At 39.1% G+C, this 16,588-nt stretch overlaps 1 long non-coding RNA gene across 1 annotated transcript in view; it reads right to left on the reverse strand.

The window, feature by feature from the left end:
• Positions 1 to 506: 506 nt before the first annotated feature.
• Positions 507 to 16,588, reverse strand: part of LOC311618846 — a 158,255-nt gene continuing 142,173 nt past the window's right edge. Inside the window, exon 4 of the long non-coding RNA XR_014794380.1 lies at positions 507 to 592. This is a non-coding gene — a long non-coding RNA (uncharacterized lncRNA). The remainder of the gene's footprint in view (positions 593 to 16,588) is intronic.

Below are 16,588 nucleotides of genomic sequence, written 5' to 3' on the forward strand. Positions count from 1 at the left end.
CTTTAATGTAGTTTTTAGTGTAGTTCCCTCTGTTTTACTTTCTTTCTAATGCTGAGATGCCAACATAAGTCTCTCTCTTTTACTACATAAAATTTATAGTCATCTTGTACTTTGAAAATTAAAAAAAAATTATTGGTTAGGCTCTTCGCTAAACACCACATTTAACACCTATCTCCACTTTCATTCTCCTCCACCCTTACCCACAACCCACAACACACATTAAATTGCCATTCTGTCTTTTGGAAGTCTTGTGTCTCTGGGAATTCCAAATGGTAAATTGGTTACCTCTAACTACAATTTATTGTTTTCAGTGAATTTCCAATCTTACACATGTTATAACAGAAACTACTAATTTCCCCCCTGTATCCATTTTCTCTCATTATTTAAAGTAGAATCCCTTTCTTGTCAGGTTTCAACAAGTCACATAAATCAGATAGAGATTACATTTCCCAACCTCTTTTGCACCCAGATGTGACCATTTACTAAGTTTTGGTCAATAATATTTTGGAGGAAACAGTACTTACAATTTCTGAATCATGTCCTTCTAAAAGGAAGTGTTTGTCTTTCCATTCTCATTCTCGCTTTCTGCCAACTAAAGAAAATGATAACAATGAAATGGTTAACTTGGATCCAGAAATGCTTGCTAACTTGGATCTCTTGATGGCTTTGTGTAGAGTTCTCTGACTTTTGTTTTATTTAACTCACTATGTTTGGGTTTTATTTATTCAGCACTCAAACATGCTCTCCTCTCTCTGTCCACAATGGATAAGGCATGGAACAAATGTTCTTTACCTTGGTTTTATGAAAATGATACTCAATCAGAAATGGTAGAAGTTAACTGAAGATCTGGGGACAGTAGCACTAGTAACATTTCAAAAGAAGAACTCTCCTGAGAGCCTAATATAGAATACTAGAGGCCTGGTGCACCAAATTTGTGCACAGGGAATGGGGGTGTCCCTCAGCCCTTTCCAACCTGGGACCCCTCGAGGGATGTCCAACTGCCCGCTTAGGCCCAATCCCACATGTTCCTTCCCCTTCCATGTATCTACAATTTGATCAGCATTATATTATTAGAAACGACTATTCATCACCCTCAATCTGGCTCTATAACTCTGGACATTCATCTTTCCTTTATCTCTCCACATTCCCCATGCAGCAGAGTTATTTATTCTTTGCTTCTTTTTCTTAGGCCCTTATTTTCTCATTCTTTACAAAATTCTTAAAAGAATTACATATATATATATATAATTACACAAACACACACACACACACACACACACACACACACATATATATATATAATCTGCATCTCCCACTAATTCTCTAACTTCTGATAACTTCATCAGAATTGTTCTCATGGAGTCCATGACTATAATGATTGATAACATACACAGTTGATTAACATGTCCTTACATATTACATATATTATATACTGTATTTTTATAATAAAGTAAACAATTATTCAGAAAATCACAAAGAAGAGAAAAAACATTTACAATATTTATTGAAAAGTGTCCCCATACAAGTGAACTGGCACAGTTCAAATCCATGTTGTTGCAAGGCCCACTGTATATTTTAGCCATGAACTGGCACAGTTCAAATCCATGTTGTTGCAAGGCCACTGTATATTTTAGCCATAAGCCCAAGTGGGAGAGGAAACAGGCTTATTGAATAGCTAGTAAGTCTCTGAGAAACACTGTAAAATGAGAATGCACTTTAACAATAATGTATTCATCAATAGCCACTGATCTATCTGCAACATAAGAACAACTTAAAATTGAATGGCAGTGGGATGTTGGGCTGCTGAAGTGAAAATGAATCCATTGAGCCTATTCATATCACCCCACACAGTTCTGTCTAAAACCTTGGTACAAAAACAGTATGGTAGGTTGGATACTTTCCCTATTATCTATCACACAGTATCATTGTTTATATAGGAATATTTGCTAGTGTACCTTTCTCTCTGTGTTTTCCAATTTCAAACCCCTACCCGCCAAAGAACTGTTAACTTCTGAAATAAAAATTTCAATCCACAGATTTTAGGTTTTTGTCACACTTCAGAGCCACATCTGTCAATGCATTAACAGAGAAACAAAGAAAGCATCAGGTATTTATTAGCTCTAAAAGAAAATTGCCCAGCCACTTCTGTAATTGTAAAGCCCATCCTTCTCCTATGGTGATAGAAGATCATTTGAAACCAATTTCTCACTAACCCATATGACAATAGAAACAAGTTAGCCCTGCTGACTAATTCTCTCTTTTATATGTATTTGTGGCATTAACCTTTCCCAATAAACATTACTTTTACATCATTTGATATATATATATATATATATATATATATATATATATATATATAATGAAAGCACACAGCTATAGGTGTGCATTTATTACAAGTGGCATATATATTTAAGATGAGAAATTGATTAGCATATTCTTCAAAGAGAAAGTGTTGAAGAGACATTAGTGAATTAGAATTTACTGGTATAGCAACATAGTATATCTTTTATTGGCTAAGGAATAAATTTTGGACATTTGTTTTTATGTATCTTTAAATGTAATATAAGTGATATGCAAAGATCTTTTGGTAATTTTTGGCCTATATCAGCCACATTTACTGAAATTAAGTTGATAACTTTTAAAAATTAAAACATAGGAATAATAAAAAGAAAGAAATTCCAGAAATGAGTTCAATGGCAAAGGGAAACAATGCTTGCACATTCTAAAAAAAAAAAGGCAATGTTATCTTTTAATTATTCATGTCTTCATTCAATAAATATTTCAAGATCCTATAGAACCTTGTTAATCAAAGTGTAGTCTGCAGAGCAGCAACAGAGGCATCACTTGTGGCTTGTTTAAAATGCACGGTCTTAGGATCCAACCCAGATTTCCTGAATCGGAACTATTTTTAACAAGATCCCCAGGTGACTTGTATCACATTAAAGTTTGAGAAGTACTGCATACACAGCACTCTGTATCCAATGTACATAGAGTTTTTCACATCAACAATCATTGGTCAAATAGCACTAAGCAATCTGACATAAAGCCTGCAGAGAAAGAATGTAGAGCAATGATTCTCAATTGGGGGGTGATTTTGTCCAAGGTCTAGAGACATTTTTGGATGATTACAACTGAGGGGATGCTACTGGCATCTAGTGGGGAGAGGCCAAGGGTACTTTTAAACATCATACAATGCACAGGACAGTCCCCACCCCAAATAATTACCCTGCACAAAATGACAGATGGGCAACAGGGAGAAGCCATAGACAGTGGTCCACAAATTTTAGCATGTATCAGAATATTTTACAGGTGAGTTCCCAGAAGGCTTATTGAAATACAGATTGCTAGGCCCATCCCAGAGTTTCGATTATAGGTCCAGGGTGAGAACTAAGAATATGTTTCTTTTAGGTTCCTAGATAATTGCAGTGTGCTAGTCCAGAAGTCATACTTTGAGAAACGCTGGTGAAGAGTGACAGGAGATGCTCCTTGGTCAGCTGTGGCCTTTCACTGCAGCCTCTTGATGGCTCTGGAAACTCTTGGCAAGTTAACTAGAGCCTGAGGTTCCCTAATAGTGATAGGGTGACAAGAGAAGCTGGGCAGTAATATCTCTTTAAGGGTTGCTTGGGTGGGGGTATGGAAGTGCAGTCAGGGCTGTGTCAACAGAGAAGATACAGTGTCATTGTCATTTACAGATGATACCAGATGGCAGCTAAATTCAGAGTCCAGACTGCCTGAAGGGCTTGCTAATTACAAGAGACTTCAGCTGCAGGAAACACCCTAATCACCCCAATGGCAGCTGGGCAGCCCCGGGGAAGGCCCGATTGCTGGTAGAAAATTTTGTTTAGTATAAAGTGGGACCTGAAGGGTAAAAATAACAAGTTCAATTTGGGCTGTATTTAGCAGAGAAAAAGATTGAGAATGAAAGATATTTGGGAAAATAGTAAGGGCAATAGGGGGAATGGGAGGGACCGGTAGATTTGATGAGATCAGAATCAGTGTATGGACACTGAGGAGCAGCTGGAGCTCAGGCACAGGCCCTGAGGGAACCCCTGCTGTCCCCAGCCTCCCTGCATGCCACACTATGTAGCATGGCCATGGCCAGATTTAAAAAAAAAAAAAACAAAAAAAAACTTGAGGGTGAAATTTGTGGTTCCTACTTACCACCTGCCATATGTCCTCTACTTTTTATTACCCCTTTCAAAAGAAGGTATTGATTTAACACCTTTAGGAAGAAAAGAAGTCATCTTCTGTTTCGATTAACCCACTAGCTGCCTTTCTTTGGTTGTCAAGCAGCACCGAGATAATTTTGTTCTGGGGGTGGCATTTAGCAAACACCCAGAACTATGAATGAGGGAAGAACAGCAGGGGCAGGAACAACTACCCAAGCAGCTGTTTCTGGGCTACACCCCACGTCACAGAGTTTGGGCCAAGTTCATGATACTCTCCTCTGCTGGAAATTTTAACAATCCCCTGCACAGTGGGAACACATTGGAGAAATGCATCTAAAATAAAATTGTTTACAGTTTAATTTAGTAGGATATAATATTTTTAAACGGACTTTGTTCTGAAATTTGATTTTTCGATGACAAATACTAGGAGTGGAATCCCGAGTATGTTCATAATAAAAACCATTTCAGACCTTATTTTGTACTCCTTTATTTTACCCTGTAATTTTATGAAGGGTGAAGAAAGAAGTACACTCGATATCAAGAGAGAAAATATTAACTATGGGTCCTTCTCAGGCTCACCTTTCTCTACTTTTCCTCTCTGGGTTCTTTTTAGTGCATTCCCAGTACAGCATGGTCGGTCCCAACAGTACAGCGGAGTGCGCATTCCCTGCTTCTGTAACACTTCTTTTCCTCCCTCTCTACAATATCAACAGGACTCAAGTCACACACTGGGGGTGGGGGACACAGGGCACTATTTATCTCAGGAGGGTAGATAGAGATTCCTATGCAGGCCACCTGGCTCACAGGCAGGCAGTTAAGGGTAATCAGACAGGTAGAAGAGTAGTTAGGGGTGATAAGGCAAGCAAGCAAGCAATTATGGGCAATGAGGCAGGTAGGTGAGTGGTTAGGGGTGATCAGGTAGGCAAGCAGGCCAGTGGTTAGGAGCCAGAGGTCTCAGATTGTGAGAGGGATGTCCAACTGCTGGTTGAGGCCTGATCCTGGATTGTGAGAGAGTGCAGGCCGGGTTGAGGGACCCCCCCACCTCCCCTACCCTCCACCCTGCTGTGGACAAATTTTGTGCACTGGGCCTCTAGTGGAAATATAAATGCTAATGTTTTGTAAATAAATATTTGTTAGGCCATCTTTAACAATGGGACACAGAGATCAAACTTACTAGGTTCCTCCCTCTGATAGTTCATATTAACCCATCTTTATCTGTACTGATAGCTGCCTTTCTGGAGCAAGCCCTTAAATCAGGGGTCTTCAAACTACGGCCCGCGGGCCACATGCGGCCCGCAGAGGAGTCTGATCCGGCCCGCCAGGTTTTTTGGGCAGTGAGTGCAGCCGAGGTGTTACAGTAGGAATTAGTAGTTCATATAGTCCGGCCCTCCAGCTCTCTGAGGGACCGTGATCTGGCCCCCACTTTAAAAAGTTTGAGGACCCCTGCTCTAAATTCTCCTAAGCAATTAGGGGAAAGGGCAAAGATTTTTTCTGAGTCTTTTATTCCTTCAAAATAACTGGCTTAAAATCAATATCCCAAAATATTTTTGGTGGCAAGCCCTGCTCTGCCTCATTGGTATTGGGCTAACATTCAACCAATAAAACTTAATTTTTAACCTATATTTATTTTTCAATTACTCTCAAAGTAAGACTCTACCATGTCTCAAAAGTATGGATATACAGTATTTAAATTTCTCCATTCCCTTTGCTAAAGATAGGGGTGGGCAAAAGTAGGTTTACAGTTGTGAAGCACGGAATTTATTCTTGTATTATTATTTATTAATTATTGTATTACTTTCTATACAAATAACTGCAAGCCTACTCTTTCTCATCCCTGTATATTCACTTACCTACAATAAGTTTAATGAGTCCTGGCTCTAGAACTTACATATTAAAATGTATTATGAGTCCATGACTGTATATTTCCTTTGTCTCCTTACTAACTACTTTATACAATACTAGAGGCCCAGTGCACAAAATTCATACACAGGTAGGGTCCTTAGCAGCTGCCGGCCAGGGCCTTCCTTTGTTTTGTGCTGCCCCCTGTTGCTCAAAACACATCATGGCGAGAGATTGAACTCCGGGTTGGTCAAACTCCCAAAGAGACACTTTGCATGTTAGCCTTTTATATAAATAGATTCCTCTAGTAAGGGAGAATAACATGTTAGGATATAATTAGTTGGAGAAAGATATGGAAGGAGAGATAGTGACTCTGAAGAAGCAAAAGGAAGTCATTAACAGAGCTGGGCTGAGTCTATAATTCTGAGAATTTATAGTAATTAAATAATGATTGAGCACCTGAGAACTATTTTTTAGAATAAAATGTGTAGCCCACTCTTCCAGTGCCTTATAGGGTTGTGAGTTCCATCCCCTAATCTGGGCATGCAATCCCCAGTCCTGGTAGGTGCAGGAGGCAGCGAATTAATGTTTTTTTCTCTCTCTTTCCCTCTCCCTTTTCTCTCTCTAGAATCAATGAAAAACATATCCTTAGGTGATTATTTAAATATATATATATAAATATAAATATATTTAAATGATATATATAATCATTTTGTAGTGGGCTCACAAAGTTTAACTAGTCATTCCCTCCAAATGGAAAAAAACTTGGGTCTAATAGACATAAAGTATTTCTACAAAATTAACAATTTGAAAGAATTTAGAATTCTAAACACTAGTTTGGTAAACATAACAGAGATGACAAATACTTTCATAAGGCAAAGTGGGATAAAACAGTGGCTCAGTATGCTAATTTTCCCCAGAGGCTTAATTTTCTTACTCTTGCAAATCTAAATCTTTGTTGTAGTCCATATGCCTGGATGTATTTCTTGTTTAAATCTTTATGGATAATGATAATTGACCTTAAAAATGGAGTAATTTTTTTTGTTTGTTTTAATCCTCACCCCAAGATATATATATATATATAGAGGAAGGGGAAGAAACATGAATCAGTTGCACCCCACAAGCTCCCAAACCGAGGTATGTGCCCTGACTGAGAATTGAACCCGCAACTTTTTTGTTGTATGGGATGATGCTCCAACCAACTGAGCCCCTGGTCAGGGCAAAAATGAAATAATTTTATCTCACACACACACACATATGCACACTCATAATTTTGTGGCAAAAATGAGAAATATTACTGAAAGTTCATGTATTGTTCATTAAAATATTAAGAGGGGAAATATGTTTTAAATTTAGATTATCTACTAGTGCTTCTACCTGGTTTATTGTTGAGGTTTCTCTGTGGTCTTTCAAAGGCATTATCTAAACTTACTTTCTTTCTTTTTTTTTTTTTTTTCCAACAAAGATATGTCAGCCTTGTTTCTTCTACTCTTGGTTTCTACTTAACTGCTTCCTTCTTTTATTCTTTGCCTCAAGCCCTGGGCAATGTATAATGTTCATTGAAATGGAGAAGGGGCGACAAAAAGAGAGATTGAAAAGGGCGAACAGCCTGGATGAGTTCTTGAAGGCAGATGCCCATGTAAAAAGTTCTGGCCTTGCAGGTTCAGGCAAGGCTGTCTAAGCACTCACTGTGTGGTGAACACTCCTCTAGATGCTTTGCGTTAATTCACTGAGCAACACGAACAGCAAGGAGGCGGGGATTACGGTTATTCCCATTTTACTGATGATGAAGCTGAAGCAGAGAGCAGTTAATGATGCTTATTTACTAAGGTGCTGTGCCGAGAGATATCTGGATATCCTGAAGTTAAAAAGTATGCAGACCCATTTCCCTGTTTTTCTTTAATTGAGGGAAAACAGAAAAAGAAAAAAGAAAAAAAAAAGAAAAAACAGGAAAAAAAACACATTGGGTTTTTAATGAATGACTTGTGTCAGGTTGAAAATTTTTCCTTCTCTTTCTAGGTTTAGTGGTTTTTATTATTAAAGGGTGATAGATTTTTGTCAAATATGTTTTTTTTTTCCCTCTGTTGAGATAACCTTGTGATTTTTTTACCCTTATTCTATAAACATATTATAGTAACTGATTTTCGTATGTTGAACCAGCCTTGCATTGCTAGGATAAATCCCACTTTTTCATAGTGCATAATCTTTTTATATGTTGCTGGACTCAGTTCAACAAACTTTGTACAGGCTCCTTTGTATTTATATTCATAATGCATACTGGTCTATAATTTCTTTTGATAGAATTGTCTGGAGGTTTTTTTGTTTGTTTGTTTTTAGGCTATTACTGCCTTCAGAGAATAATTGTTCTCTTGCTTGGAAAAATTTGTGATTGGCTTAATTATTCTTTAAACATTTGGTAGAATTCACTAGTGAAATTAACTAGGCTGGTTTTCTTATTTGTTTTGTGTGTTGTTTTTAATTTTTTTGTTATTAATTCAGTTTCTTTACTTTGTATAAGTCTTTTCAGATTTTCTCTCTTCCTGAATCAGATTTAATATTTTCTGCCTTTCTAGGAATGTTTCTATTTCACCTAAGTCAAGTAATTTGTTGGCCAATTGTTGTTCATAGTATTCACCATTGCTTTCAACAATCACTCCCTAGTGACTAAACTCTGAGTCTAGTCAAATAAAGATAGATGCCAGAGGGGATGGGGATTAGGGCACTGGGTGAAAGGTGAAGGGATTAAGAAGCACTAATGGATAGTTACAAAATAGTCACAGAGATGTAAAGCATGGGAAATATAGTCAACAGTATTGTAATAAGTATGTATGGTGCCAGGTGGGTGCTTGAATTACTGGGGAGAACACATTATGAAGAACACATTGGCTGCTATGCTATACACCTGAAACTAACACACACAAAAAATGTTGGGGGGAAAAAAGATGAACCTTACAATTGCAGACTATACCAGGGAAATGGCAGTTCAGTCAATTGACAATTATCTAAGAACTAGAAGCCCAATGCACAAAGATTCATCCGAGAATGGGCCTTCCTTCCCCTGGCTGTTGGCACCGCCTTTGCTCTGGCTGAGTTGCCTTTCCATCAAGCCCAGAGCCTCCTTTCTACCTTCCCACACTACCCAGAGGTCTGCCCCTGCCCCAGGCCGCTTGGCCCTGCCCCAGGCCGCTTGGCCCTGCCAGTTTTGTTGGTTAATTTGCATACTCACTCCTGATTGGCTGGTGGGTGTCTCAAAGGTATGGTCAATTAGCATGTTGCTCTTTTATTAGGTAGATGAGAGTTTGGAGGAAGTTGTCAAACCCATTCTACTTCCTCTACTGGCTTCTAATATGATACCAGTTTTTCACTGATACATTAGTTGTGAGGATGTTGATTTTCAAGACGCCTGTAGCACTGGGAACAGGGGGTAGAAATAGGCACATTAAAATACCAAAAGTTCACTATTCTTAATGAAAATCAGTCATTTTTCTTAAATAAAATGATCCTCACAGTGTTGCAAACCTTTGGTTAATTTCCAGAGTTCTAAAAAAGTTTATTGACATTTTTTTCCAGCGCTCTCATTGCTTTTATGGAGAAGTGGTTTTTGGAGGTTCTTACTCTACAATTCTGAAGGTGCTTCTTGCTACCACTGACTGTTATGTCACATATCAGTTCTCTGCCCCAATAGTATGGGATAATAGAATATGTCCCTGGGGAACACGGGAGGAAAATCCTAGAAGCTTAGAAAGGTATGGAATGGGGAACAATGATCCAATGTTGCTTAAATTATAAAAAGGGAAACTTCTAGTCCAGCTCAGCAGCATGGCTCAGTGGTTGAGTGTCAACCTATTGAAGCATGAATTTTGGGGAAACATAGGCAGGCTTAGGAAATTTTTTTAGAATTGGGGTCCATGGAAAAGCAAGTGGCTGCAGACTGGGAGAAGGTACATTTCCATAACACAAGGAAGCCAGGTGCAGTCAGATCTCCATAAGATAAGGAAGCAGCAACAGGCATATTTCATAAGATAAGAGAACTGGAAGTAGCCAAGAAAGATCTATATTTACAAAATAAAGAGAAGGAAGCCCTTCATCCAGAAGGAGAGAAAGAGAGCCCAAAGGGAATAGAAAAACAAGGGTGGGGGTGGGGGGCAGAGAGCCTCACACGTCCTATGTGAAGTTCAACCTTTGAGCCCAGGAGTTACTATAGTAACCAGTCTAAGGGAATAGTGACTAATCAGAAGAGATATCAGGCACCAGGATCTGCAGCCTTTATAAGCCATGGGGAAAGGAACTCAGTGGGACCCTTTCCCCTTCCCTACATGGGAGCCCATTCTGTGGGACTCTTTCCCTCTCCTGACGTGGGAGTCTGTGCTTGTTCTTCAACAAATCTCCGCCTTTGCTATACCACTTTCTGTCCATGGATTCATTCTTCGATTCCGATTGACAAAGAATCCATGTTCCAGTCCAAAAATTCGGTACACTATGTACCAGAAGGTCACTGTTCCATTCCCCGTCGTCAGGGCACCTGCCAGATTGCTACTATATTCCCCAGTAGGGGAATGTGCATGAGGCAGCAGATCAATGATTCTCTCTCATCAGTGTTGTTTCTCTCCCTTCCTCTCTCTGAAGTCAATAAAAAGACTTTTTAAAAGAAACCACAGAAACTATGCTGTTTTGTTAATATGTTGCACCTTTCTGTTTTGTTCATTTACTCTTAATTACCAATGTAAGTTTATTGTTAAGAATTATGATCTTTGATTGTGGGGAGAGGGAGGTGGAGTGGAAGAGGGTGTAGGGGGATAAATGGTGATGGGAAAATAAAATAAAATGTAGCCGAACCGGTTTGGCTCAGTGGATAGAGAGTTGGCCTGCTGACTGAAGGGTCCAGGCTTGATTCTGGTCAAGGGCATGTACCTTGGTTGAGGGCACATCCCCAGTGGAGGGTGCGCAGGAGACAGCTGATAGATGTTTCTCTTATCAATGTTTCTAACTCTCTATCCCTCTCTCTTCCTCTCTGTAAAAAAACAATAAAATATATTTTAAAATAAATAAAATGTAAAAATGGGGGGGGAAAGAGAAAATCTTAGAATGCATATAAGGAGATTTAAATAAAGAATTTGATCTTATCTCTGCTGAAGTAAGCAGAAAAGCTATTTTTCCCAATCTCCTTGGGTGTCTATGGGCCTGCAATGGCTGTGTGCTGGGTTGATCGCCTGTGAAAAATCCCAGAAGCAAGGAGGGACAGATGTGGGCACCCCGGAAGGGTAGACAGGGCAAGCTGGGGGAGCGAGTTCCTGCCTGTGTTGGTTTGTACTTCATATTGTTATGAGAGAAACAATCTTAACATTGCTAAAAATAAAACCTATTTTTTTCTTATAGTAGATATAAACTTAATCCTATAGCAGTCACTTTATATATATATATATATATATATATATATATATATATATATATATATATATTTTTTTTTTTTTTTTTTTTTTTTTTTTTTTTAAAGAACCTGAAATTAAAACTCTGTGAAAGGAGTTCGGTTTTTAAATTTCTTTGAAAGTTGCCTATTCTGATTTAAAAAAACAAACAAAAAAAGCTTAAAATTTTTACAATAGACATAACATTTTTACACACGGGAAAATAAAAATATAAAAATATGAGACAGGACAGAAAAGTAAGGACAACACAAGGTCAGAGGTTAGGATATAATTTTTAATATGCTTACTAACCATTTTATATGGGGCTAATCTTTGCTAGGTGCTTAGGATAGAATATTGAAAATGCCACAATTTGTGTTTAAGAAATTCATAACTTTGCAGGGAGGAAAAATGTGTAAATAAGCAATTATACTGCGATATGAACTTTGCTAATAGCAGTGATGTAAACCTCTAGGGCAAACATCAAGGAGGAGGGAGGTGGTTCTCAGCTTGTGGGATTAGAGAGAACCTCAAAGAAACAAGTTTCCCTTCTCTGCCGGGAGGGCATTTTTTTTTCCCATGTGGATCTGTCCCTGGCACACAGGGCAGGATTTCAGTCAAGTTAGATAGGGACACTCTTTGGACCTCATGACCAAAAGCCCCTTCAGAGCTTCTATAGCATTTCCTGTTCAAGAAAGAAATTAGTATTAAACTCTTATAAGTTCAAATCTAAGTAAATACTCGTTTAGTATCACCAGTATAGTATCACCATCTTAGTATCATTGGAATAGTATCACCATCTTATTTGCCTTATTTATTTATTTATTTATTTATTTATTTATTAGTTAATCCTCACCTGAGGATATTTTTCCATTGATCTTTAGAGAGAATAAAAGGAAGGGGCAGAGTCAGAGAAACATCAATATGAGAAAGACACATCAATTGGTTGCCTCCAACCAGGATTGGGATTGAGCCTGCAACTGAGGTATGAGCCCTTGACTGAAATCAAACCCGGGATCCTTTAGTCTGAGGGCTGATGCTCTGTCCCCTACCCAAACTGGCTAGGGTTATTTGCTCTAATTCTGAGCATCCCTGGCCATTTTCACTCCAGAAAAGTTTGGCTGACTGGCCACACATGCTCCTCCGAGAGGAAGGGAAAAGGTTTCACTTCTGAAAGAAGATGTACCAAGGAGCATGGCCCCCTGCATGTTGTTCCCCGGTGCCTCCTATCAGAGTTTTCTAATATAAAACATTAGGACATCCGGTCACATGAATATTACAATATACCGTATTTTCCGGCGTATAAGACGACTTTTGAAAGGGGGGAGGGGGGGCGGGGAGCCTGCTCAGATTGGCCAGAGTCAGAGAAGTGGTCTATTAAAAAAAGAACTGGTGTTGTCTTGGAAGTGGGGGGTAGTCTTATACAGCGAATATAGGCCTAAACCTATGTTTTAACTAAAATTAGGGGGGTCGTCTTATACGCCGGAAAATACGGAGGGGGGCTGCGCATGCACGCGTGCTCGTGTGTGTGTGTGTGTGTGTGTGTGTGTGTGTGTGTATACATATATTTTTTACTTTGACCCCATCCTGACATGATTTTCTTCCTTGGCCTTTGGAAATATTTTTAAATGATGTGAACATGTTTGCTTGTTTGTTTGTTTTAAATGCTGAGTCACAAAATTATTTCACTCATTTTTATCATCTTTGTTTGGAGAACTCTAGTTCATGCATATTGAAGGAATCTGCATAGTTCCAACCACATAAGACTATATAAAACATGCCTTTTATTCTTAAAACCCATAATCTCAAGATACTAAAATATTTTACCTACGATATCTTCATTACATAGTGCTGAGTCTACCTCTTCCTTGTAGAAGAACACCATGTTATAAGAAATTGTAAATCTGTCTAAAAGGTAAGGTACATCGTAACCCTGAGAGCGAGGGGCACAGAATACAAAATGAAAACAGATGCCCAGTATGCAGGGTAGGGCCACTTTTTCAGGGATACGGAGACAACTTTGTTAAAATGATCAGTTTCCTCTGTCACTATAGAATTCATTAAGAATATTTTTCCTTTTCTCCAGATTTCATACGATGGAAGAGACTACTGTGAGGATGGTGTGGAGTTCTAGGTAAAGAACTGGGGAGAGAAGAGCTACTGAAACTCTCCTGGGCCCACCAGAAAAGGCTGGAAGGGCCGAAGGCAAGACAAGCTCAGCAGATGCACCAAGGGACCTGGGAGCAGTGTGAGGAAACCAGAAAATCAGATCTAGGAGAGAGACGTGCAGATCTTTGTGTAGGCGAGGCATTTAAGTCTTTGGTGGTTGTTTTTCCAGGACTTCCATGTATAATGGTTAAATGCTCCATGGCCTGAGGCAACCAGCTACTGCTATGTGAGGGTTAGGGTTAGGGTTAGGGTTGTTATTATGTTGCTATTAATCTAGTTCCTATCAACAGAGTACCTAGTATTTCCTTTCCCAAGTCTTTAGCTTCAGAAAAATAATAATATTTTATCTACCTCACTTATGAGAGTAGTTTAGGGGGGTTGTTGTTTTCCCACAAACTACAGAAAAATGATTCTGGCTAAGGTGCAACAATGTATTTATTTGGAGAATTTCCAAAAACTCACAAATGTCAAGAGAGATTGGAAAAGAGGCTCTAAAAACACCAGAAACCAGGAACACTCCAGATGTTTTGTTAGCAGGAATTGAGTGACAGTATCTTTAGAGCTCCACCATGGCAATGAATGTGTTCAAATGGCTTTTGTTCTGTTCAGTTCCTTTATCTTTGGCTCACCCCACACAGAGCCGAAGAGAGAATGTGGGCAATCCAGTTGAATGGTGATGTCCATCCCTGTCTGGGGAATGCAAGTGACGTTTTCAGATAACCCCACCCAATCCACCTATACAATGGGAAGAAGTCACCTCCTAATGGAATTCATTACTAAAATAAGAAGGAATAGAAGCTGACAGGCAAAATACCCACCATTGAGAGTAATAGCAATACACTCTCTAGTTTGCTGAATTAAATAAAATTACTTTTCTAACAGTAGAAGAATTTTCTGCTAAATATCAGGCTTAAATAAGGGCAGTAGCAGTCAAGAATGTAGTATTGAAAACCAGGACCAACAGAGTCAATGAAAGATAGGAATTAAATGTCATATTAAGTAAATTATCTTGGAAACCCAAAACAATGGGTAGAGACAGAACCTAGGGTAAAGTAAGGAAGAACAGTGAAGTAATATGTACACTTTTATGCTCATGACCAATTCGGGGGTCCCCAGTGCAAATAGGTGACATTGCCTAAGAAAGGTGATACTTGAGATAGAGAAAGAGTTTGAATTAGAAATAAAAGTAAATTTATGTAAATGAATAAATGAAATATAAGAATAACTCCTTCTTCCTATAGTATTGCTATTAATAACAATAGACATACAATGAACATTAAAAAATTCAACACTTGTCAAATACCATTGCAAATTACTGCTTCAGGTAAGAATCATCTTTGGAGAACCCTGACAGATGATACCTTAACCAATGATTGAAGTTAACATCATCAGAAATACGATACATCAAAATCATGTATCTTCTAGGATGACGCATTCGAAACTATGAGAAATAAATGTTGGTTGTTTAAGCCTTCTAGTTTACAGTATTTTTTGTTATAGAAGCCTAAATGGACTAATACTCCTGCTTAAACAAACAACCATTCATTCTAATAGAAAGATCAATTAACCATATAAATTCAATTTTGAAATTAACACACATAAATGTTTTATTTGTTTTTTAATATATATATATATTATTGATTTTTACAGAGAGGAAGGGAGAGGGATAGAGAGTTAGAAACATCGATGAGAGAGAAACATAGATCAGCTGCCTCTTGCACACCCCCTTTGGGGACGTGCCCTCAACCAAGGCATATGCCCTTGACCGGAATTGAACCTGGGACCCTTCAGTCTGCAGGCCGACGCTCTATCCACTGAGCCAAACTGGTTAGGGCAATGTTTTATTTTTTAATTTATTCTTTAAAAAGAAACATTTAATTTTCCATTAGGTTATTTTTTAATTTTCTCTTCATTTTAGGATTATGAGCAATAAATGCTTTTCATCACATTATTCTGTGCCCCATTCTTATTTCTTGAATTAAAGCCTAATTCTAATATTTTTGCATATCCAGATCAAAGTAAATAAACACGTAGATTTCTGCATATGAAACAAATTTCTTTTCATTTACTTCCAGTATACATAATGTGCCTGAGTTCCTGTAGAATAAAAGTTAGCCTTCAAATAATATGCATAGTTGGAGAATGTTTTGATCAACCCCAGGACCATGGGTTGACACAAAAACTTGCTTTGTTTCCAATACCTTCCAATGGGGAAACAGAGTGTCAAAATCAGTAAATTTGGTAGCAATCTTATCTCAAGCCCTTCAACACATGGGCTGTCTCAGCAGAATCTGGACTGTATTTCTTCATGAAAACTTTCCCAAATTCCTCCTTCAGAGCCATTGTCAATATATTATCTATATGTATAAAAGCATAAACTACTATTATGATAGAACAACCGAAACGACCAGAATGACCAGTCACTATGACACATACCAATCACCAGAGGGCAGGCTCTCAATGCAGTAGCTGCCCCCAGCTCACAGGCCCCAGCCAGCAGGCCCCAATCATTTGATCAGGGCCAGGCCCCGAGGCTGACATGGGAAGCTGGAGGTGGTTGGCAATGAATGCAGCCCCTTTTCCAGGGGGCCAGTGGCCAACCTCCCAAGTCCTTCCACCCAGCCAGCAGGCCCCAATTGGCTTGCCAACTGCCCACCATGGTGGAGGTTGGTCCCTCCCCACAGCCGTCAGGCCCCAATTGCCTGATCAGGGCCTGCCAGCCAACCTTCCAGACCCTCCCCATGGCCATCAGGTCCCAATTGCCCAATTCATGCTTGCCCCCAAGCTGGGACAGGGAGCCGGGGTTGGGTGGTGGCAGACACAGGCATTGAGGGAAGGTGGAGGAGAGGCGGTGGAGAAGCAGGGAACTATGCGGTGGTAGCTTGTGGGTGGTAAGGGATAAAGGATGCAGGGAGGTGGGGAACTGTGCAGTGGTGGTGTACAGGTAGTGAAAGAAGGAGAGGGCAGGAAGGTGGGGGTCCTGATCAGCCCTGATTGCTGGCCAGG

This window comes from Pipistrellus hanaki, assembly GCF_964339955.1.
Source record: "Pipistrellus hanaki genome assembly, chromosome: 3".
Taxonomy (NCBI): Eukaryota; Metazoa; Chordata; class Mammalia; order Chiroptera; family Vespertilionidae; genus Pipistrellus; species Pipistrellus hanaki.